The following is a 24,039-nucleotide window of genomic DNA, read 5'->3' as shown; positions in this document are numbered from 1 at the left end:
TGTGCATCATGTGTCCGTGTCTGGGCAGACTCAGACTCAGGCCTTCTCATTTCAAGCTTGCTCAGATTCCTACACCATATGGTAGTCTGCAGGGTAGCTATGGCCCTTTGAATTGAAATAGAACCAAAACTGAATACTAGAAAGGTAGAGGTTTGAGTGACAGTCAAAAAGCAGCAATCATGGCATAGTTGGCAATGATAGACACTGGAGGAAGCTTCTCTGGTTTTACAGAACACAGCTGTTCTCTCTCTGATGGGAGTCTACATGGAATGGCTGCTCTGTGTATGAAAGACATCATGTAAAGCAAAACTTCAGGTGATCTAGTTTCAGAAGGGAAATGTTTAGCTAAATCTGACTGTCCTTTTTTGCCTACGTGCCAGTTTACTTTTGGCAAGCTTAAGGGTTGGGTCAGAAATGCAAGTTAAAGTAAACAGTTAAGGATATGGAAGTCGAAAAAGAAGAGAAAAAAGAGCAGAAAACGTTATATTCTGCTGCTATTGCACAGCTCTGGTGTGCAACCCACCCACCTTCTGATCTGATACTTTCTGTGTCTCAGAGTTATTTTCTCCTGCACCTTCTGCTTTGCAATAACATATATCAAATAGGATCTGCTCAGCTACTTAATGCACAGCTGAAGTGAACTTGTCCCACTACTGAGGTCTTTGTGCAAATCTGCATACTGTTCTTACATCTGTTCCTGTTGTCTCAGCAGTTACTCTCTTGGTCCTCTGTTGTGGGCAGTCTGCCTTTAAACGATAAGCACTGCAAGGGCTGGTTTAAGGGTAGGAAGGAAAAGTTTTCCTCTTCTTACAGGATGTGCTTTTGTGATTTAGATGTGCCAACATGGTGTTAATTACTGCTTCTTTAACAGCTTAGGTGATAGAAAGACTGGCATCAACTCTTCCAAATTTTATTTTCTTAAATTTCAGATGGCTGCATCACATCGGTAATTACACTCAGACTTTGAAATCTCACAGAATGCATCTTGAAAGGAAATAAAATCCCAAATATTTTGTGAAAGCAGAAACAGTTCTGTGTTCCCCAACACAGGCACTCAAGTATACAGAGTCCTGATTCTTCCCTGTCTCCTGCTTATATAATAATTTGCACCTCTGTGGGAAGAAAGTATCCAGTAGAATTGGGTAGCATTTCAGCTGAAAACCTGTCTACATGATTACAGTATGTGAGGCATACTTGGTGAACCTGGTAGTACTTACATGAGAATCCAGAATTTTGAAATAATATTTCTGTGACTCATCTTTCCATCTGTATAGCTGTCATGTTATGGTATATAGAAGATACTTTAACATCTCTAGATTTAGAAAAGAGTATATGTTCAATGTCAAAAGATTGTGGAATCTCTCCACTAAAAATTTCAGGGTGAGATCCAGAGTTCTTTGGCTTTGGCATGCTACTTCTAGTCTAAGGGCTTTGCTACACAGTAGAACTTATTCTCTGCTGAATTTTTTTGAATATAAAAGGTCTTACCTTCTCTGGGAAATTCACTCATTAGTGCCATACTGTGTTGCTTGGAAGTAGCAGTAAACTCCTCCTTGTGATTTATTATTGCATGCTTACATGGCATGGTATTTTTTCAGGTCTTGATTTGCCCTCTCACATTGCTCAGACCACCTGGTCTGTTACCTGTGTGCCTGTAACTGCTCTGCAATTACACAGATAGAGCATTTGCCCCATATTTGAATGCTGGGGAGCAATGGTATTCACTTCCTTCCTGCTTTCAAGTTCTAGTGATCTGTACAATCACCATGGTTTTCTTTTCAAGTCTTGTTTTCTTGCCTTCATCCAACCAGTTCAAAAGCAATAAAAAAAGATCCCCAGAGGACAGAGTTGGCAGAGGGAAGCAGTTGTCCAAAATTCAGACATCATAATGTGGTGAGGATGCTCATGTTGCTAATGTGGATGGTAGAACAGAGCCATGAATTCAGTACCTATGTGCTGTGTCAGAAATCATAAATGTGAAACCACCTTGCAGTAAAACCAGACATCTGCTTTTTGAGGGCAGGCGGAACAGGGAAGGGTTCAAAATCTGATGACGAGGAATTAGTACAATTTTAGCACAAGTCTGTAGTGACTATTTCACCTTAGCATTGCTGGTTAGCCTGCTCAAAATGCAGGCAAGGCCCATGGGTGAGGCCATGATTTTAGGTTCAGATTATCCAGTAGTCAGGAGGCAGCCAGCACCCTAATGCCTTGTCCATGTTCCCCACAAGGCTGCCACAGGCTGGCAGAGGGACCAGTAAGCAGCATGGTACTGGCTTCTGCTGTAAGTCAGTCCTACAGTGAACAACCACCCATTGTTTGGTTTTCTTCCTGAAGCCAGAGGCCCACTGGATCTCCCACAGTGTGCCAGGCACTGTGCCTTTCATGCTCTCTTCCTCCCAGTGAGCCCTGTCTGGCCGTACACTGCGTTCAGAAGCTCTCTGTGCTGGCACTAATTGAAGGAAATCTTATAATAGAAATGTGTTTGTTGAGGGCATGTCATTCTGTAGGTCTGCAATAAAATATGTAGTACATAATGTATTTTAATTAAACCGGAAATTAATTCAATTCATCAGAACAAGTCCACCCACCCTCTCTTTTTTAATATTGCATGCTCCAACAATAAGGAAAATCCAGATAGGAAAATTGCCCATCTTCCTCAACGAGACATCAACACTGTTAGCATTTGGTGTGCTGGGCATTCACTGCAAACCAGCATTTATTGAACAGGGGCCTCTGAGTATATAAACAAAACAGATTCTTAGACTCATAAAGTAATTGAATTGGCCCTTGCTACTGAAGACCAAGGTGCTTTTGCTTTCCCATCATGGGAGCTGTCTGTCTTCTCCAGAATGTCAGGGGAGGAACATTTCAGTGACTCATAGCAGCTGATCTCAGTGCTTATTTACTTGGGAGTCCCATGTACAATTTTTTTTCCTTGCTATTCCTGGTCTTAGCCTGTCACAGATGCCCAGTCTGCTGCATTCATTCATTTGGATTTTGTGGGTAGGCACTTTCTTCACTGTACTGACTGAAGACACAGGTCAGGGGTATGTCCTCTAGTATTAATTGATCCGCATGAAATGAATTAATTTTTTGCCTGTCTTCAGCATCTGTGTCGTTCTTGATAGCACCATCAACACTTGTCTTGGCCATGTATTCCTTAAAGTTTTGGCTACACACAAAACTGTGGCTGCAGACATTAATATGAAATGGAGTTTAAGAGAGTAGCCATCCAACATGCCCAGAGCTCAGCATGACAGTTACCCCACCTGTTTGAGTGTGTAAACTAGAAAGTTCCTATTGCAGATGCTGGCAAGCTCTAGTGTTCAAAGAAATTGCCCAGTTTGGTTAGATAAAATACAATATTCTGATGATCAAGATGAGAAATGATCCACCAACTTCTCAAATGCCACATAGGTGAAGGTATGATATTGTTTTCCAAGGCTGAGAGAAAGGAGACAAGACCAGAGACATCAGTGACCTGCTGAGACTGATGAAGTGATAGGGAAGATTTTCTTCTGTCAACAGGGAGAAAAGAAAAAACTCTCAGTGACAGGCAAACTGCCAGAGAGAGTAGGCAGCAGATAGTGGGGATGAAAAGGCAGATCTTATTTCTATAGCACATACTCTGTGGAAGCTGCTCTTCCAGTGAATGAAAGTGAACTTTTGTTGGGACACAGGCTTTGAGAGAATGTCCCATTCTGACCCTCAATGCCCCATAGCCAGAATATTGATTTTTTCTTCTTTTTTTTTTGGTACATTTTTCCTTGAGACAAGTCCCTGCAGAGCCTGTCACGTAGCTCTCCTGTACAAAGTTACCACAGCACCAGTTTACAGAAAACTGTCCTGTCTCAATTAAATTTCTGGCAAAACCTTTAGCTTCATGCTTTGACAAAGGCTTTTTGGCACCTGTAGCTGCAGATAAATGACACTGTCTGGGATTTGGTACAATAGACACCAGGCCTCCCAAGACTTGTTTCTTTGTCTTATTGACTACTCTCTATGATGCACTAAGGGAGCACTGTAAGATGAAGGCATGTCTGTCTGATCCCCTGGGTAGCCTTGGTGCTGAAGGGATGCTTGGGTGGCACAGAAATACTGGAACTCTTCCTGCCACTGGCTTTTGCAGAATAAATACTTTTCATTATTTGTGTTATATCTACACATCTGGGACTTTGAGCTGTGACTCAGGAGATGTGGTAAATCACAAGCTGCTAGCAGTGTTGTGTTGTAGGTGTCTGGATCAATAAAAATTGGTTACACCTTGTCTCCCCGTGTGCAAAGCCAAGCCTAACTGACTAAAAGATGGAGATGGCTTTCTGGGAGAACTTCTAAGATCTTGGCTCTATTCCTTGTATAGATGTGTTTGGCTGCTCATGTGTGAGCAAAGTGAGCTCTGTCTTGGATGCTCTGAACAGAAGCCTGGTATTTACAACATCCTCCTCTCTGAAGAGCTGGAGGGTTTCTGTTTAAACTACTTAGAGGAAAGCACTGTTCAACCATTTCCATGTCATGTGTGAATGTCTGGCTAATCACAACAATATCTAGACAGGTTCTTTTGGTTTTGTTTGGTTTTGTTTTGTTTGTTTATTTTTCTGGGAGGAAAAATTATTTTATAGTAAAGATGTCATTTAATGAATGGGTTAATGTTTAATGAGTCCTAACTCTCATTAGATAAGAGATAAAGATTGTAAACAAAGCATAAATCCTAGATTTTATAGCTACTCCACAATTATTAAATAAGTTGTATTACAAATCACAGAGAAGTTTTTTTTTTTTTCTAATTCTGCATGATTTTTACTGACTGAGAAATTAATTTTGCTTTCATCAACTTAGACAAAAAATAGCAGTAAAACATAAATGCAGTGTTAAGTTTAGACATGGCAGAATATATACACAGCTTCAGTGAACAAGGAAGCTGGTGGGAATAATAGGTCAATTAGGCTGTTATTACTTGCTTTGATGAGAAGAATTGAATTTTCAAGACTGATATATATCACACAGAGTGTGCCCAAAGATTATACAAACAGAATTGAACAGCAGCGCCAGAAGGTGATCAAGGGAGAGGATACAAAACCTATTGAAAACTCTTTCATAATTTTTTTTCTGATTCTAGCTAAAGATTAGTAAAAAAAAGGGAAGTTGAAAGAGACCCCCATTTTTAAAGAGATATTGGTTTTGGAAGCTGCAGTAACTGCAAATACTCAAACGCAACTAATACACATGTTCTGGTTATCACACTTTCACCTTCCACTTGTAACAGTACGAGAGACTTGTATTGCTGTTGTTCTAATAGGATCATATTTCTCATGATCTTCAGCTTGCTCCATGACACTCCTACTTATAAAAGTTAGCTGGGTTTTTTAAAGACAAAGTTACCTACCATAATTACATCTTTCTGGTTGCCTAGTTTGAATGAAAAGCCTGAAGGGCATGTCAAAATGCACAGCTTCAGCACAGATGTTTATCTCTGTGTAATACTGAAACAAATATTGACATCTATTACATTACTGCATCTGACTCGGGGTTTGGGAAAAATAAGAAGTTTCTGAATTTATTTAAGGAACCTTGATATAAGAATTTTTTGCACTGTTTTCAGACAAAGTTACTGGTGTGAATATTAGCTATCTGAGTTATGATTCATGATGCTGAGAATACAAACTAGGTGCAAATGGTTAGGAAAGAGAGCTAGAGAGAAAGTGGTCTCAAGTTGCACCGGGAGAGGTTTAGATTGGATATTAGGAAAAAAATTCTTCACAGAAATGTTGTCAAGCATTGGAACTGCTGCCCAGGGAAGTGATTGAGTCACCAGTGCTTCAGGTATTTAAAAGACATGTAGATGTGGCCCGTGGGGACATGGTTTAATGGTGGACTTGTCATTGTTACATTAGCAGGTGGATTTGATGATTTTAAAGGTGTTTTCCAACCTAAATGATTCTGTGATTCTATGAAAATAAAATAATCTATCAGTATTATGTTATGTAGCAGGAGGGGGTTTTTTCACCTGCCTCCTTCTATCTTGTTTCAGCTTTAAATATAATTGAAAATTACTGTTGATAAGAAGTGGGTGATTTTGTTGTATTATTGTTGGGGCTTTTAAAATACATTTTATTTCCTTTTGGACATGACTCTGCAGTCCTGCAGTAGCAGAGTTCAATGAAGAGGAATAACAAACCAAGCAGTCTTTCTAGGTTTCCCTAGCATTGCCCAAGGGCAATCGACTTTGTGTCCAAAAATGATTGACTTTTAGTGTTTTGCAAAAGACTTTTGACCTTTCTATTGTCCTTTTTGTCCAGCTATTGCAAGGCTGTCCTACTTGACACATGACTTTTGACATGCTAAGACTATTTTGAAATGCATTAACAAAGTATAATGCTGCTGACTCTTTTGTGACAGGAGGCCAAAGTAGTATAACACAACTGGGAGACAATAGGCACATCCCTGCAGTGATGTTACAAGCCCCATGAATATAGAATATCCCATCTGATTTCTTTGTGAAACAAAATAGTTGCCAGGTACTCAGCTATTGTGAGGTATATCCTGTCTTGAACTTTTGGGGTTTTGGGAGGGAATGTTGTGCTTATTTTTCTATCTGTTAGAATGTACATGGTACTAAATAAAACATGCAACTCAAACCTACACCAAAAACATAAACCAAAAATTGGTTTGCTCAATGCAAGTCAAATAAACGTTTGTGGCTTTATTCTCCACTTTACTCAGGGAAGAAGAGGTTATTTGTGGTTCAATTCTTCCTGATGTGGTCTCTGAAAAAGAGGAGGATCTAGTTCTGGTCTCCTGGTTTTACTTAAGCAAAAACCCTCAGGAAAATCCATTCAGTCTGATTTCTGTAGTGAAACATTTGAAGCATGTCAAATATGTTAATGATTTGGGATGAATGGGTCTTGTTACTTTGATGGCTCTGTGCCTTTCAGGAAGGAGGATAGCAATGCTGTGGAGGGGATGGGCAAGCCAAGCCATGAATGCACAAAACTTTTGGTGTAAGAGACCCCTTTTTCATGATATAAGTTGTTGCCTGTAACCTCTTATAAGGTGAGCTGCTGAGCTGCTTTTGTTACATCCTTTTCTCAAATGCCTCTGGTGTGCTTGAGAATCTGTGTCCCCTTCCCTTGTTCTTTCCCAATGATAAATGTCTTGATTAAGACAGTTTCACCAAAGCAACTAGAGTCCAGATGAAATCAGTCAGCATCAAATATGTGTGTAAAGGCCTGTATGCAACAGAGCATTTATAGGAATTAATTGGAGTAAGTAAATAAGTTAATTCAAAGTGGGCTACTTAAAATCACCTTTAATTCCTCTTCAGGTGTTGCTATTCAAAAATAATAAAGTCTCACTATACCTGTATTAGTTCACTTGAAGACTAAATGAAGGTAAATCTTTAAGTGTTTGATTCTAAGTACTTGATTCAGTACAATTTCTGTTCAATGACAGAGGTGAAAACCATAAATACAGTGCAGTGCTCTTCCACAGCATCCTCCTGAAGCGTAATGTCAAACTGTTCTGAATTCACTAGTCCTTGGGCTGGCTTGGTTTTTGTACAGCAGTTATGGGTGTGTTAGCAGATACAGCTGCTTATGACCTCTCTGGCACACAGGTGTGCTGGCTGGGTCCCCATATGAGCAGAGGGAATAGAAACTTTCTACATATCTCCATCTGCTAACACAGTAATCTTCAGAAGGAGGGCTCCTAATAATTTTTCTACCTTTCTTGTCAGTATAAAAGCAACATAAAAAGCAGGAGCAGATGATGCTTTCAGTGTGTGCATACTCTTGACCAGATGTGGTCATGGAGTCTTGAAAAGGAATAAATTCACAGACTGAGGGCCATCCCTCCTCATTGTGATTTATCACTGCAGCTCTTGCTGACAGGTTTGGGGACTAATCTAGAAAATCAAAACTAGACATTCAGAAGTAAAAATCTTGCTCTTGCCCATCCCTTTTTGTAATTCTTATTAAAATAAAAATAAATGCCCTCTGAAGCCAACATTTGAGATGTTCTCATTGTGTAGTAGTAGAAAACTACTTTTTTCCAGTAGAACTTCCACTTATTATAGAAAGGTATGCAGTGGGTATGTGTGTAGGCTAGACAGTGGATCATGCCTCATATTAAAATTGAAGCCAGGAATGTGTTTGAAGAAGTGTTAAGATGATAAGGTACATTCATAATATTATGGAAATGTATCTGTAATTCAAAATACTATCTTAAAACAAGGGAGGATTTGATCCCAAATGATTAGTTGCAATTTAGGAAATAAAAAAGGAGAGGTGGGGTGCAGCTGAAGGGTGCTTATTTCTGATATTCATGTAGTGATTCATACCACTGTTTAAAAGGGCATTGTTATTGAAGACAAGTGATCCATACTGTATCCTAGTGTTATCCTCTGTGAATAACTGAAACACACTTCTCAAGGTTTATCCCCTTCTTTTCTTTCCCAACTAAAGTATTGAGCACAATCAACTCTTGGGCAGACTGCCTAGGAGAATGCAGTATTTAATTGTTATACTGAAGGGACTAGTGCAAGAAGAACAAACAATTAGATAAAAAGGGGTTGAAATTCTGACAGATATACTAAGATAATCTTTGCTATGTTAAGGGTTACAGCTGCCACTAATTTAGTTGCATTATTTTTCTCATTGCAGATGTTTAGAGATGGGTCTTTTAAATTACGAAGAAGAAAAGCATTTCCACTATAAAAGAAAATTTTATAAAAAAATATAATTTATAGGATGATAAATGCTTTTGATACTGAATGATTTGATAGACTAACAGGAAAAATAGAATATGCACAGATATTTATCTGAAGAATAACGTGAACACAATGACACCAGCCAATATATTTCCAGTTCTGTTGCTTCTGAAATAAAATGCTTAGGAACAAGTGATTGGGCTGAATTAATATTGTCTGGTGACATATCGATACCTAATCATGATTTGTTCATTAATTGTGTTGTACACTAGTGATAACTAGTTAGCACTATGAAAGCTATTATGGGATAGTTTGGTTAATGTATGCAGCTCCTAACAGTTTCATAAATCATTCTTGCAAACAAATCAAAGTCAATAGAAGTGTAACGTGACCACACATAATTTTACAATGTTTTTCCCTATCTCTTACTCATTGGTAATATGTCCTTCAGCAGTGGTGAAATGTCTGATGGGTTTAAAACCTCTTTTGTTTGCTATTTTGGCTATGATCTTAAAGAAAGACAAAACCTACACTTAAAATTTATTTTCCTTAAAAAAAAAACCCTACAGGCAAAGCTGTAAGCACAGATGTTAAATTAGAGGTAAATCTATGTACTAAAGCTCATGCTCAGTGGAAGCACAAAGCTCCTGGGGACTAATTTACTCTACTTCAAGGTACTTAGGCTGTATCTGATACTGACCAAACTAGCTTATTTGGAGCTTGTTTGGAGATCTTGAGCTACATGCTGGTGTGCAATGTAGGTAAACCATTAATTTAAGGTTTATGCTGGTTATTTTATTGCTCAGTCTCCAGAAAGGCTCACAAATCTCTAAGTGTAGGTTGTGGTTTGGAGTGCTCTCGATCATAATCTGTCAGGAATAATTTGCTGGTGTGCCCATTGCCTGCCTTCTAGGAGGCAATATTTTCCAGTGTAAACATGGAGTTTACATTGGAAAAATATTACTTTTACTTGTAATATAAAGCAGCGTGGTACACATGTTTTTTATGGCAGCAACTGCACTTATAATTTAATACAAAGCTCTGAAAAAAATCAGAAATAAAAGACTGGCAAAACCCTTTCATTTTTCTTTGCAGCAGTGAAATTTTTAAATAAACCCTCATACAAGAGAGGCTGAGTGTCAGAGGATTAGTCACGCAGTTGTAGTTCAGTGTCCTTGGTCCTACAAACCTTTAAGAAATGTTTAACACATCACATTTGTCATGTCAAACAGTCAGTGGAGCTTATGCAAAGTGAGGTGCCAGGAATTAGATTTCAGATATGGGCTCACCATGGCTGCTATATATTCCCATGGCAAAATCCACATGCAGCAATAGGGACTCACAGTAAAGCCTTAGGGAGAGCATCACGTTTCTGCACATGGGGACACTGTGCTTTCGAGCTGAACAAGAGAAGCTTGCAACCAAACGTGGTGTGCTGCAAAAGGAAATGCTGATGAAATGATGAAATTGGGCTCTGGTGGCCATCTCTGCATGATGTGTGCTCTGCCATTAGGCACAGGGGCTGTTTTAGGGCAAGGCTGGATTTCTCCAGAGTTTTTCTTGTGGTACTGTGTTGATGCAGAACAGCAGAGTAACAAAAAGATTGCTGAAGAATAAAAGTTGAAAAACAAATCTATCTCTAGCTGGAAAATTTAAAGTAGAAACATTACCAAGGAAGACTGTGTCTGTTGGATCATAGGTGATAGAGAGAAATATTTGTCCAGCATACTCCAGAGAGGGGGGATCTAAACCTTCTGTTCAGAGCTGATTGTATTTGCTAAAAGAGCTTGTGTCTTCCTCTCTGAAATTTCTTGTGAGAGGGGAAAAAAAAGGCTTTATATGTAATTTTAAATTAATTCTGTGGGTTTTTTCTTCCTCACTAAATTAAATAGGAAAAAAATCCAGAATCCTCACATTTCCTCTTTTCTTTGTCTTATTTTTTAACTATAAAAATTTTTAACTTTGACCATAATGTCAGTGTAGTAGAATGGAACTGCTGAATACACTCCACCGAACAGAACAGAATACACTCCACTTTTTGCTGGAAAAAAAACATCCAACCTGGAAATAGAAAATTTTCAGCTTTGAAAAATGGAATTGGGATGCAAACTTTAAGTCTAAGTAAACTGAATGCTGTAGTTTTACAATTTCCCTGTAATTACATAAGATAGTTGAATAAAAATTTTTCTTGGAGGAAAGAAAGGGAGAAAATGCAGTTTTTTTTATCAGTTTCAACCTTTATGGATCATGACTTCAAGATTATGGTTCTGTTTTTTTCCTTTGATTCTATCTTGGTGTTGCAGGAGGCTACTGATACCTTGACCTTTTGTTTCTTGGAGTACCCAGTGGAAATAATGAAGCAATAAGATCCAAGAAGAGTCACCTGATGGTAACTACTGACATTTGTTATTTGTTCTGTGTGAATCTTTTCACAGAGTAGAATCTACATTAAAAATACAGTGTCAGAATTTTTCATTGCAAACACAGCAACGTAAACAAAAATTTGTTTATAAAATGTGCTTTAAAATATATGAATCTATTTAAGTTTCCTGCTTAAAACTAGTTTTGAGGTGTTGGTTTCTGCTGTGCTCCTGCCTGCTTCATGCTACATTTTGACAAGCAGGAGTCAAACATAGTCCTCAACAGGAGATGCTGGAATAACAAGCTAAATCTTGGGCAGATATGGTAGAACATATACCTGCACTAAGGAGTCTGTAACTTGTGGAAGCTAATTGAAATATGTAGAGTTGTTTTCTGGGGGTTTTTGTTGGGTGTTTTGAGAGGCATTATTTTTTCTGGTGTTTTTGAAAGGCACTCAAAACCAGTTCTTGACTTCTTTTTTTTCATCCAGCAACGAAACAACTTTGTTTTATAACTAAAACAAAGGATTTTTTTCTTTTCTACCACAGGTTGCATAGACCTCAGTCTCCCACTGAGAAAAAGAAATATCTTTCTGATTCACATGAGTTACCAGCAAATTTCATGAGACGCAGTGACATTTTATTTCTCTTCAAAGGCAATCACTAAAACAGAAAAAGGTCACATTTTGTTTTCAGCAGAAAGTGCTTCTGTGTCATAATTTAAAATGAACAACAACCTCTACCTTCATGCAGGAAGACATGTATATCTTAGATAGAGTTTCAAGGGAAAATGTTAATTTCAAGTTCATTACAGTTTAGAAAATCAAAGTGCTTATTTCTTAATGATTACTCTTCAAGAGTTTTTACATAATTTTAAAATACTTTCACTTCTGTATGATTTTTTCTGCCATTGAATCATTCCTACCATATTTTGGACAAAATTAGAATGATTGACTATTGACGTAATGAAAAAATGTAATTTCACAGAAAAAGCACCATGAAATTCAGTTATTGGAGACATATAACACGACAAACCAATATGTAGTATTTTTCTGGATGCAAACTGAAATTGTTCTGTTAAATAGGACTTTCCATAGTTTCACTATTCTGGCAGTAGAAGCATCAACTGGGTAAGAGACCAGGAAAACAAATGGCAGATTTTGTTAAATGACCTTGCATTATCTTGCTGTATTCATCCTAGCCTTCAGTGAACATTTGTTTTGGAAGAACTTTGACTGCTTTAGAATGTGTAAAATCTTAAGTTGTTTACTGCTTTTCCCACTTATGGATCTGGTTGCTTCTGGTTTTTGGCTATGATTTTATAAACACTTGAATGTAAGAGTTACTTTAGAAATAGAGAACTGATACCTTGGATGAAATTATTCATATGCAGGGATTAATATTTCTGGATCAGGAATATCTTCAGTATCTTCAAGACAGCTAATCAGCGCAAAAACTGAGAGAAAAATATCAGTGACCTCATAATGTATTTTATTTAAGAAAAAAAAATCTTCTGCAAACAGAAACTTCATGCTGAATGGTTTTTACAAAATTACATTAATTGACGTGAGACACAATTTTTTTTTTCCTTTTGCTGTAGTAGAACCTAATTATATCCAAGTCTCCTGTAGATCTGAGAGGTTGTAAGAATGAAAAAGGTTTTTTTGGTGATTTACTGATAACCTTGTAATGGTTAAGGCAGATGAGATGTTCAAGCTGATTCTTGTGAGAATCAGTCTGGTACTAGGCTGAGACCTTAGACGTGTGCTCTGGGAATGAGAACAGTGTGTAATGCACCACTTTGAGAGGAACTCAGGTAACAAACAGAAGTTATGAGTGGATCCTGTGAGCTCTAAGGGAACATTCTGCTGGATGCTGTTCACCCTTTCTTCAATAACTCCACTCTGTTGAAGAATGCTCTGCAGATTGAAATCTTTGAAAGATTCAGGTGAGAAACTGCAGAAGGGGAAGGCAAAGAGCAAAGCAGATTTGTAAATGAGACTTAGAGAGAAGGTAAGAAAATGAGGTAGTGAAGTACAGTTAGGTTGTGCCAGACGGCAAAAGACATGGAGTAAAGGAGTCTTTCCAGAAGTGGGAGAAACAGCTCATGGGCCTAGTGCAGACTAGGCTAAAGAACTTTACTGACTTAGTTTATTTTATGCTGATGTGGTATAGCTGCAGTTGGCCCTCTGAAGTGCAGAAACATGGCAAATCTGGTCCACAGTGGGGAAGAAGTTGAGCCTCTACTGAGAAAAATACTTAATTGCCTTACAGTGTGAGAAGGAGCATGAGGCAAATAACTTTTTACTTTTCCTGGAACTCCATTTATTGGTAGGACAGGAAAAAAAAAGGGCGGAAGAATTATCTTCAGCCCTTGATGAAGTATACTTACTCTCCTCTTGCATTTCTATGCAACTCTTCTTATTTTTTTTTCCCTCTAGGTGGCTGGCTGGTATATTTGATTCCTTCACTATGCACAGGTAGAAAATTGATGTTGAGTTTCAGGTCTAAGGATATTTCACTGGTAACTCCTCTGAAATCTCCACATTTTCATAAACTATTTTTGCAGATATAAATATATTTTGAGCTGCTTCACTTGTTCAAAAATAATCTCTTTCAGCCATCAAAGGAGAAAGGAAAATTTAAAGGGTTGTTTAAAAATCTCAGCAAGAAAGGACAGTGTTATTGAGATGTACATAGCTGATAAGTGTGTGATAGCCTGTGTAGCCTGATAGTTTAGTAAATAAAATGCCAGACAAATCAAGTACTTTGCAAAAAGATCTCACTTTAGAGCTTGCTAATTTAGCTCATTTATTCCCCTCTTCTTCTACCTTCATCTTTTTTCCCCCAGAGGTTGGATTTTCATTGTTTAATCTCTGTGTTTCAGAACTTGGGTATATCATCATTAATCACCCTCCCTGATTTCCCTATCCCCACTTTTAAAAAGAAAACTTTTCCATTTTAGGGCTAAGTTCTATAAGGTCTAAAATAATGAAGAGGATATAAATTAGTGAACCTAAGTCTTTAGTCCTAAATCTGTTTCACCAGTTACAGCAGAGAACCATGAGTGAAGGCTGATTGCTTGAGAAGCTCCTCAGCCTGGCTCACTGCATTATTTCCCTGTTAAAGACAATAATAATGATGATAATAATTTCTCTGTTTGTATTTCTATTGCATAATTATCCATTTCTTTCTTTTACTCCTACACATTCTTTTGTGCTTTGAGCCAGTCTGGAGCTTGTTCCCTTGTCTCACAATTAGACTGAGGCTGGGGAATAAAAATGGAAGGGATGTTTGAAGCTTTTTAATTGTTCTGTTAAAGAATGAGTGAATGTAAGTGCAAGAGTGAAAATTTTGCCTAGAATGTGAGTGGTGCATAGATACCTTCTTTGCAAGAAGGGATTAAAATCCCTTTTGAGAGGAGGGATTTCCTTTCTATGGCTTGTTGTTCTCTGAATTGCACTGGATTATACAGACGGATTTAATGGTTGCAAAATATCATAATAGGCTATAAGGCAGCCAGGTTTCAAAGTCAAACATTAAAAGCTGAGCAGAAGAAAACTAGGCCTAGGGTTTTATTTTCAGCACATTAGTGCATCCTTCCTCTAAATTCTTTCCCAGCATGTATGAGCTTACTGACCTATCCTTCAGTACACTTAGGAGTATATTCCTTGTCATCTGCCCCTGCCTTGCTGTGCAGTTTGCAACATTGAGCAGTTGATGTTGCACAGACTCATTAGGGAAAACAGCCATTTTCAAGCATTGCTCTGGGAAGATGGCTGAGGGGTTAACTACTGCAGCATAGCAATGGTACAGACATGAAGAGATAAAAAGAGTTTCAAGGGAAGCAAGTTTCAAACAGAAGGAACTCAGCCTGTTATGGAAAAAATGGTATGATCTTGTTGGCTGCCATGTTTTGAGCAGACACTCTCTAGACCAGCACTACAGTGGTACAGAATTGGCCTCATACTCTCACACTGTGGAGGTAGGTTGATCACAACTGAATGCCAGGCACCCAGGAAAGCCACTCTCTCTCTTCCCTCCTCAAATGGATTGGGAAGAGAAAATATAATGAAAGGCTTATGAATTGAGATAAGGGCAGAGAAAGATCACAAATTGTCATGAGCAAATCATGCTGAGCTTGAGGAAATCTATTGAATTTGTTACCAATCAAAATCAGAGTAGAATAAGGAGAAGTAAAACTAATCTTAAACCCACTTTTCTCTCATTTCTCCCTCCTTCCAGGCTTAACTTTTTTCCTGATTCTCTGTTTCTTTCCCCCTCTTCTCCTTCAGTTGTACAGGGGGATGAAGATGGGGGTTGCAGTCAGTTCATCACAGGTTTGTTCTGCTGCTTCTTCCTCCTCAGGGAAAGAAGCCTTTCCCCTGCTCAAAAATGGGGTCAATCCCATGAGACAGAGTCTTCCACAAAGTTCTCTAACACGAGTCCTTCCCATGGGCACCAGTTCTTCACAAACTGCTTCAGCATGGGGCCCAACAGGATTACAAGTCCCAGCAGCGAACCTGTTCCAGCATGGGCTCCTTTCTCCAAGGGTCCAAAGGTCCTGCCAGGAGCCTCCTCCAGTGTGGGCTTCCCACAGGGTCACAGCCTTCTTGTGGACATCCATCTGCTTCAGCATGGCTCTCTTCCACAGACTGCAGGTGGATCTCTGCACCTCAAAGGTCTCCAAGGGCTGCAGGGGGACAACCTGGCAGTTTGCCTCCCCCTGATCTTCACTAGTCTGCAGGGGAATCTCTGCTCCAGCTCCATGATCTCCATCTTCACTGACTTTGGTGTCTGCAGAGTTGTTTCTCTCACACATTCTCTTCTCTGGCCACAATTACTTCGGCACTTTTTTCCTTCATAAATAAGTTATCCTAGAGGGTCTACTACCTTTGCTGATGGGCTTGGCCTTGGCAGGTGGAGGTGGAATTGGCTCTGTTGGGCATGGAGGAAGCTTCTAGCAGCTTCTCATGGAAGCCACCTGTCGCCTTCCCACCCTCCACCAGATCCATGCTGTGCAAACCCAGTACAGTAGTTTCTTGGACTGAGGTTTTTCACTGTCAAAAGCCATCCTTAACACTTGTCTCTTCTGAATTAGAGTAGAAAGAGCTCTTTAACAGTCACGTACAACACAGCCTTAAGAGGTGTTGGTTATCTGCAGCTCCCACTAGAACTGAAGAAGCAGATCCTCAGTATCACTCTTCTTTTCTAAGCAAAGAAGAGTTTGATGATTTCAGAGGCCAAATATCTAAAACTTGTTCTCCTTTGGACTTGAGTCAGTGGTAAACAGTTCTATTTTGCCACTTTGCCTATGATGAAAGTCCTTTAAGCTTCTAATGGAAGACCAGGTGTAAGATTTCTGTGTGACTGCTACCACAGGCACTGGGAAAAGAGAATTATTTTTGTTTATTTAACTTCTTTAATTTTCAATCTGAAATATCTCTATCTCACTCAGAGCCAAGATTCATTTACAATATTAAAGCACTTCATTATGTTTTTTTCTTTTTTGTAGGAATGAAGAGACTTTATGGAATGACCTGAGGTTTTACTTTTTTTATACTAAAAACTTTTTTTATACTAAAACCAACCAATTATTCAGAAAGGAGGATTTATTATAAAAATTCCCACTAGAGAAAAAAAATTATTGGAGTTTAAGTATCTGCTAATTTTGCTTGAGACTTTGGATTGTCTTTTATTTGTCCTGAAATTCTTTTTTCCTATAGATGCTGAAAAATCCCCTAGTGCTTTATTTGGCACAAGAAAAATCCCTCTATGCAATCCCCCAAACCCATTCTCAAAACTCAGAGCCTTAAATGGGTCTATGCCATCTGTTCTGCTTCACTTTGGCAGCTCTGACTTGACATCTGGCAGTTACAGAACTAAGTGTGAGCTTGTAATTAGAATTGGACAGAGATCTCAAGTTCCTTGTTTTAATAAAACTTCCCTGTACTATGTGATGTTGCAGAGATGCTATCTGAATACTGGTATTCAACACGCTTGTATGTTTTTGATGACTCATCTAGAGTATGTAGAAAGAAGCAGCTTTATAGTAATGACTTTTGATTTACTTCTTTCAGTCCTAATTAGAGCATGTCTTAATGATGACACTGGAGTAATTTTTGTTGGCTTTGTAAACTTTCTCTGGATAAACAGGCTATATGACTTCTTCCATGGGGAGAGTTCTCAGCTAAGGGATAGCGGGATTGATCCCTGAGGAGGTACTGTGTTCATTCGTGGTACATAAAATGGTTGGGAGCCTCTAGAGGACAAACCACAAAGAGTTTGGAGACTGCCAGTGTTATGAACTGTGAAATTAAACCCAGTTGCCAGTGGAGAAGGGAGGGTTGAGAAAAATAAGGACAGGCAGCAATTGATTCAAAGACAAAATTAGCTGGTAGGAGGGTAAGCAAGGAGAAGGTAGATGTAAGAGAGACCTGAGAACCAGTTAAGGAGTTCTTAATTTCCTCTTTTTTTTCTATAGCTATCACTCTTTCTTCAGTCAGGATTTCTGTTCTGAACACTTTCAGATATGCTCTTTTCATTCATTTGCCCTTGTTTTCCTTTGGTCCAGTAGTGGAAATCATTTGGGCAATATATCTTTTCTTCAGGGAAGAGACAGAAATTTGGCTTTTTACTTCAGTTAACAGCTTGAGCCTGGTTCTGCAGGGGATCTTGAGAGTGAACCTGAGCAGCTGAATTTGACTAAGAACCTAGATTAATGTGCTTCTGCTGCCATTTAAACCCATGCTGTTCAAGAAGGTTAACAATTTCTAAGAAATTCTCCCCACTGCCTCATCCCTCACTCCTCATGTCCCTGTACTCCTCTTTAGTCAGTGACACTGAATTTGTACCCTCTTAAAGGCAAGAAGATGATGTTTATTTTCCTCTGATTTGTCATGATGTCACTTTTGAAAATGGTTCGCTTTTTTTTGTAACAGCTTTTAATTTAATACAGACTTGGATTTGGTTATATCTATTACAGTCTGTTTCCCTGTATGTTCCTTATGCAGCTCTAAATTTGAAAGAGAGCCATCATCTTGACATTTTATTTGGGCTAGATTTTGAGTAAATGTAATTAGGCTTTGTCACGCTTTTTTAGACAGTCAACACAAAGTTATTTCTTTTCTCTTTGATATAAATAGCTCTTTTAGACTGGTTCTCTTTTAATTACTCTTGAAGATGTTAATATTTCTATAAGGCTGTAAATGTCAAGTCTGGATGAGTCAGACCTAAAATATTAGAAAGCAAACTATCTCCTAATGTTCTCACTCTGTCCCGATCCTTGTGAAGTGCCAAGAACTTCCTTATATGTGCTGAGGTCTCTCACAGCATTGAAGATAGGGAGATCTGAAATTGCCTGGTACCTTTGAACACAATCCCTTACCAAACAAGCTGCACTAAAACCAAGTAGGCCTGATCTCCATACAAAAGATGCTATGACACTTTTTAAAAAAGAATTTAGTATCTTATTATGATTGATGTTCTCATTTTTTAAACACAGAGCCAAAGCCAGGTTGCGTTTCATGTATTCTTCCCACATAACTTTTTGGAGATAAAAATTAAATTAGCAAGAGCTACCTGAACAGAGAGGTGGCTGCATGGAGAGGGGTCAGTGGGAGGTACATGAAAAGAGAACTACAGAGCTGTAGAAGTGTGTTTAGATATGTGTACTAATACTAGCTCTGTTCAATGCCTTCTTCTCCCTCCCATCTCTGCCTTGAATTGCACTGTGGGATGTTAATCAGAATTCATTTTTACTGGGAAAAGAGGTACAGCCAACCGTGGTAAGTGGGAAAAAGAAGTGGACTAAGGGCCTGATTTTGTGAACATTCTCAGTTTTCAATTCTTCAGTATTTACAGTATTACAGTCAGGAAGCAACCTGGACTTTTCACAAAATCTTTAATTCTTTCATTGGTTTCAGTTTTTTTCCAAGCCAAGAATCTTAGACAGGTCTCCTTTTCCTCCTGTCACCTGACTCATGCTCTGCTGTGGATATATATAGGGAGAAAACCTGCAGAGCCATTCTTCTTCCCTAAGCACATGATGATAAAATCAATACTAACTCTCTCCTAGCTTCTCTAGGACCATTCTAGTGATTCTGGTTTTCTATGGAGAAAGGGCTTCAGCCTTATAAATTGCTGGTTCAGTCATTTTTGTTGCTTTTCCTCAAGATTTTCCTTTTGGTTTAGCAGGCAGTGAAAGGCTGGGAAGGTAGGATTAAGCTGGGGTTCCTTGCTCAATAGGCAAAAATAGCATTTCCTTCCATTTGCATCTGTCCTTTCACTCCTCCCTGAAATATTTTTTTGGCTGCCAGACAGCTTCAGAAGGTTGAACTCACGCAAAGCAGTGAAAAGTGGAGTAGAGAAATCCAGATTAGTCTTAACCAAATTTATTTTGTAGCTACCTGACTATTCGTATCAGAGTTTAGATTTCAGCATTAATTTCCTCTCTCTTGTTTCTGCTGTGGCTGCTCCTCTTCCACAAGTTTAGCATACTGAGATGTCTGGCTGGAGTTGTCTCTACCCTTTGGGCCTGTGCTGATGACCTCATTGGCTTGTCAGCTGCAGTCTTTGCACAGATTTCTGATCAGAAATCTTGTTAATATCTGTGCACCAGCACCTTTAACTTCCTTGTGTGACAGAAGTTTTTATGGCCCAACCTCTGTGGTAGGATGGTAAGAAACTGGTCTGTGGGTTTAGTATGTTGACAATTTTTCTAATATTCATGTGCCCATATTGAAAGAATAAATTGTTTGCCTTCTCCATGTTTCCTATGCTACTGTGCTTGTCTTTTGTTTTACCATTTTACAGTGCCAGATCAGGTTTAAAATGCTGTTCACGGTAGCTCTTGCCAAGCATTATTTTTCAGGTGACAGCCATTCGATAGCTTTGCTTCACGCTGCAGCTTTTGCAGGTGTTCTAATATTCTGTCCAAGGTGACTCATGTTATATTGCAAATTGTCTTTCTCACTTTAGTATCCAAAGCATTTGCAGTTATTCTTTCCTTTTAGTAGACCTGGTATTGCGACTTACATTCTAATCCATGAGTTCAATTTTTTTCTATCAACATTAGTAAATTAGCCATGTCCAGAGCCATGGCTCCCACCAGTTCAGGTTAAATACTCAGCATCAGTTTACTGCTTCATTTTTTTTGTCAATCCTTCTGTATGTATCTATTATGAAGGTAATTAAGTTTTTTTGACTAGGAGATTCGGGATATGGTAAATGCATTTCAAAATGGTGATGTTTGTCACTTCAAATTACTATGCTAGGTTTTAAAAGAAAGAAAGATAACCTGTCTTCAGAGTAACGGGTCTGAACGTGAATGGGAATCATAGAAAACTTCTAAAACATTTGAATGAACATTCTTTATACAGCTGTTAAAAGATTCAATAAAGGGAATGTGGTTGGTGGAAAAATTAGAGCTCACCTCACATTATTAAACTGTTTGGGCACTCTGAGCCATTAGATGAAGACAAAATTCAGGAAATACTGGGATGATGGGCAAGATACCACTAACGTTCAACAGAGCAGAGGTGATACCAGAAAACTTCTCTCCATATTGTTCAGTGCTTTCATACACTCCCCATTTTCAGTTGTTTGTATTTCTAGCTCAGAATAAGCCTTCTGGCTGAAGAGTTCAAGATTTTTTTCTTGTCTCAGCTTGTATTTTGAAAATTTTGGGTTCAAAGATTTCTGCAAGGAAAAAAAAATAAGGCAGCAGAAATAAAAATAGATAGTGTTTGTGATGTTGAAAGCTCCTGTTGTCTGTTTGATGTTTTTTAGTTTAACTACTTTGGTACCTTGCCTTATGTATATATACATTTCATTAGGCCTCATGTTTGTTACTGTAAGGTCTTGGAAGCCAGCCCTCCCCTTTTATAGGCTGGATTATACATCAGCAAACTGCCTCACATGAGGCTTCATCTTCTTTTCTAGTTTTTTAATGCATATGTAAGAGATGAAATGGACTCAGAAAAGATCCCTGTGAAATTTCATTTATGACTAATGAAAAAAAACCTGACAATTATTTCTGTCTCATTTTCTAATTTCTAAGGAACTTCACTGACCACTATTTTGTTATTTGTAAGGCTCTGACATAAATGTTTCCTATACTTGTCAATGCATTTGTTTTACGAGTGCTCAAATAGGAAGCAAGCCTGATGACGTTGATGCTATTGTTATTTACTGGGGGACATGTAGAACAGACTGATGTTTTGTAGTGCTAATTCTTGAACAAGATCAGTGATAGTTAATGGAGGTTCAAATATCTTTTCAAACTACTGTATCTATCCAGTTATCTTTTTAATTCATGTAGTCTCATACAAAATTTATTAATTTGTTTGATGAGACCTATATTCTGTAAAATTATTTTGGCTGTTATAAATTATTATTCTGTATTTATTAATTGAATTTCATATCAACATTTTTTTTCCCCCTAGGTTTTTGGCAGGCTACCAAGCCTATAATTACCTGCCATTACTCCTGTTGAGTATCAGCAGAGCACCGGCATCCTTTCAGGCTTCTTGAATGTTCCTGCAATTCTGAAACCAGCAATATGCTCATCCAGAAGTTTTGAGGTGTAAATTACCAAGGGCTCAATTTTAAAAGTGTCTAAACTTCACAGGACTGTTTGAAATTTCCTATTAGTAGTGCACTGTAAATCAAACTTTAAATCACTTCACAGAAAGACAGAACATTCTGAGTTGAAAGAGACCCACGAGGATCTTTGAAGTCCAACTCCTGGCCCTGCACAGGACACACCAAGAGTCCCACTGTGTTCCTGAGAGCATTGTCCAAATGCTTCTTTAACTCTGTCAAGTGCTGTGACCACTTCCCTGGGAGCCTTTTCCAGCACCCAATCACCCTTTGGGTGAAGAACCTCTTCACAATATCCAACCTAAACCTTGGGTAGTGTCACTGGTCAGCACAGACAAGAGATCAGTGCCTTCCCTCCCAAGGCAGTTGTAGACTGCAATGAGGCCTCTCCTCACTCTTCTCCAGGCTGAACAGACCAAGTGACCTCAGCCACTCCTCTAGCTTCCCCTCTAGGCCCTTCAGCATCTGCATTGCCCTCCTTTGGACACTCTCTAATAGCTTAATGTCCTTTTAACATTGCAGTGACTGAAACTGCCCCCAGCGCTGGAGGTGAGGCTGCCCCAGTGCAGAGCAGAGCAGGACAATCCCCTCCCTTGCCTGGCTGGTGATGCTGAGCCTGATGCACCCCAGGGCAGGGCTGGCCCTCCTGGCTGCCAGGGCACTGCTGGCTCAGGTTCAACTTGCCATCAACCAGGACCCCTGGTCCCTTTCCACAGCACTGCTTTCCAGCATCCCATTCCCCTGTCTGTATGTACATCCAGGATCTTCTTTGGAATACCTAATTCTGTGTTCTTTTTAAGCACATATGATAAAGCTAAGAAACACTTTTCAACTTTACAGTGAATATCAAAATCCGATGGTGAGACTATGCCACTATTACAATATATTTTGCTCTAAGTGTACTTTAAAAGCTTTCATTCTCATTTGCTTTACCTTTACCATTTACTACCTATGAGTTTTCCCAGAGATTAACTTTCCTAAACAAGCATTTTACTCCTTTTTCATTTGGTATATCAATATATATATAACTTAAAATATTTTTTAATCTCCTATCTTCTTTGAATATCTCTCTTTAGCAGCTACTTACACATAGCCATATCTTTGCTTGATTCTTCTCCTTCAAAATGGTCTTCAGATTTAGAAAATTAGCTCTATTGAAGAATATAGTTGGATTGGAATGGAGATTTGTCTTCTTTTAAGAAATTAGGTTATGTTGTAGTTACTGATTCTTAGACATCCACAAATTTCGGTCCAGCAATTAATCTTTATGTATTGTGTGATTCTGTAATTGCATCATCACTGGTGCAATGCAATGTGCATTAGAAAATTATCATCTGTATTATTTAGCAAAAACAGTTTCAGATTTTGAATTCAATAATGGAATATGCTTAAATTAGTAATGCAAAATAGTTTTGCTATAAAAAACACAGGCTGGAGAAACTTGGGTTTTATGTCATGAATCCTTGTCAGATTTTGATGTAACAAACTGAATATAATTTTTAATTATGCCTAAAAGGTTTTTAATTTTGTTTTGAAAATATAATTTATATGTTTTATTGTCCTCAATTAAAATGATGTGAAAGCAACTATGTATAATTGTTCTTGGAGGGTGTCACAAAGGGGAAAACCATGTAAATATCATAGGAGACATTATGTTAAAACTATATTAAAAGGATTTGTTAATTTGTGCATGGTTACCATAACAACCAGATGCATGTTTGAAGCTTTTTAATTCACTTAGCTGAGGTGCATCATGTTCATTGTTTGTGACCTCTGCCTATTACCTCATCCCATGTCCCACTCAACTGCTGTTGTCAGTCTATGAAGCCAAGAGAAGTGAGGGTGACAAGAGGTTACAGCCAGCTCACTGAGGGATGGTGCTGGCATTGTGTGTGGACACCAGTTTGTTAGGCACTGCCTGTACAGGTGGGTTTATTGAAGCATGGGATGTCTCTGAAGAATGGGAATGTTTTACCAGCACACCAATGCTTCCATGACTGCAGCCACTGTAATATGCTTCATGTCTTAATTATGTACAAAGTAAACCATGAAATAAGCTATGATTTAATCTTAGTTTTATATGTAATTGAAGCAAAATTTTGAAGCAAAATTTGTAATAGCAGAGTCTAAAAATTATGTAGGCAGAGTGGGTTGACCATTTCTAATAAGATTTATTAGTTCAGATAGGATATTCCAAAAGGAAACTTATTTGTAATAACAAATCCACTAAATTTACTAAACTTATTAGATCTTGCAAATAATTATAGATTGCATTGGTATGAAATATATCATCTATATCAAATACCTTCAAAACAGGTAATTCAATTCTGTTTCTTCAGTGCCTGGTTTTGTTCCTTTTTTTTCCTATGG

General features: G+C 38.4%; 1 long non-coding RNA gene across 2 annotated transcripts in view; it reads left to right on the top strand.

Annotated features, from left to right (window-relative positions):
- Positions 1-23,532, top strand: part of LOC143694223 (uncharacterized) — a 28,294-nt gene extending 4,762 nt beyond the window's left edge. For both annotated transcript variants that reach the window (XR_013182577.1, XR_013182576.1), the window contains exons 3-4: positions 11,011-11,096; positions 21,513-23,532. This is a non-coding gene — a long non-coding RNA (uncharacterized LOC143694223). The remainder of the gene's footprint in view (positions 1-11,010; positions 11,097-21,512) is intronic.
- Positions 23,533-24,039: the final 507 nt, after the last annotated feature.

The sequence above is a fragment of the Agelaius phoeniceus genome, chromosome 6, assembly GCF_051311805.1.
Source record: "Agelaius phoeniceus isolate bAgePho1 chromosome 6, bAgePho1.hap1, whole genome shotgun sequence".
NCBI lineage: Eukaryota > Metazoa > Chordata > Aves > Passeriformes > Icteridae > Agelaius > Agelaius phoeniceus.
This window is presented reverse-complemented; position numbering and strand designations above follow the sequence as displayed.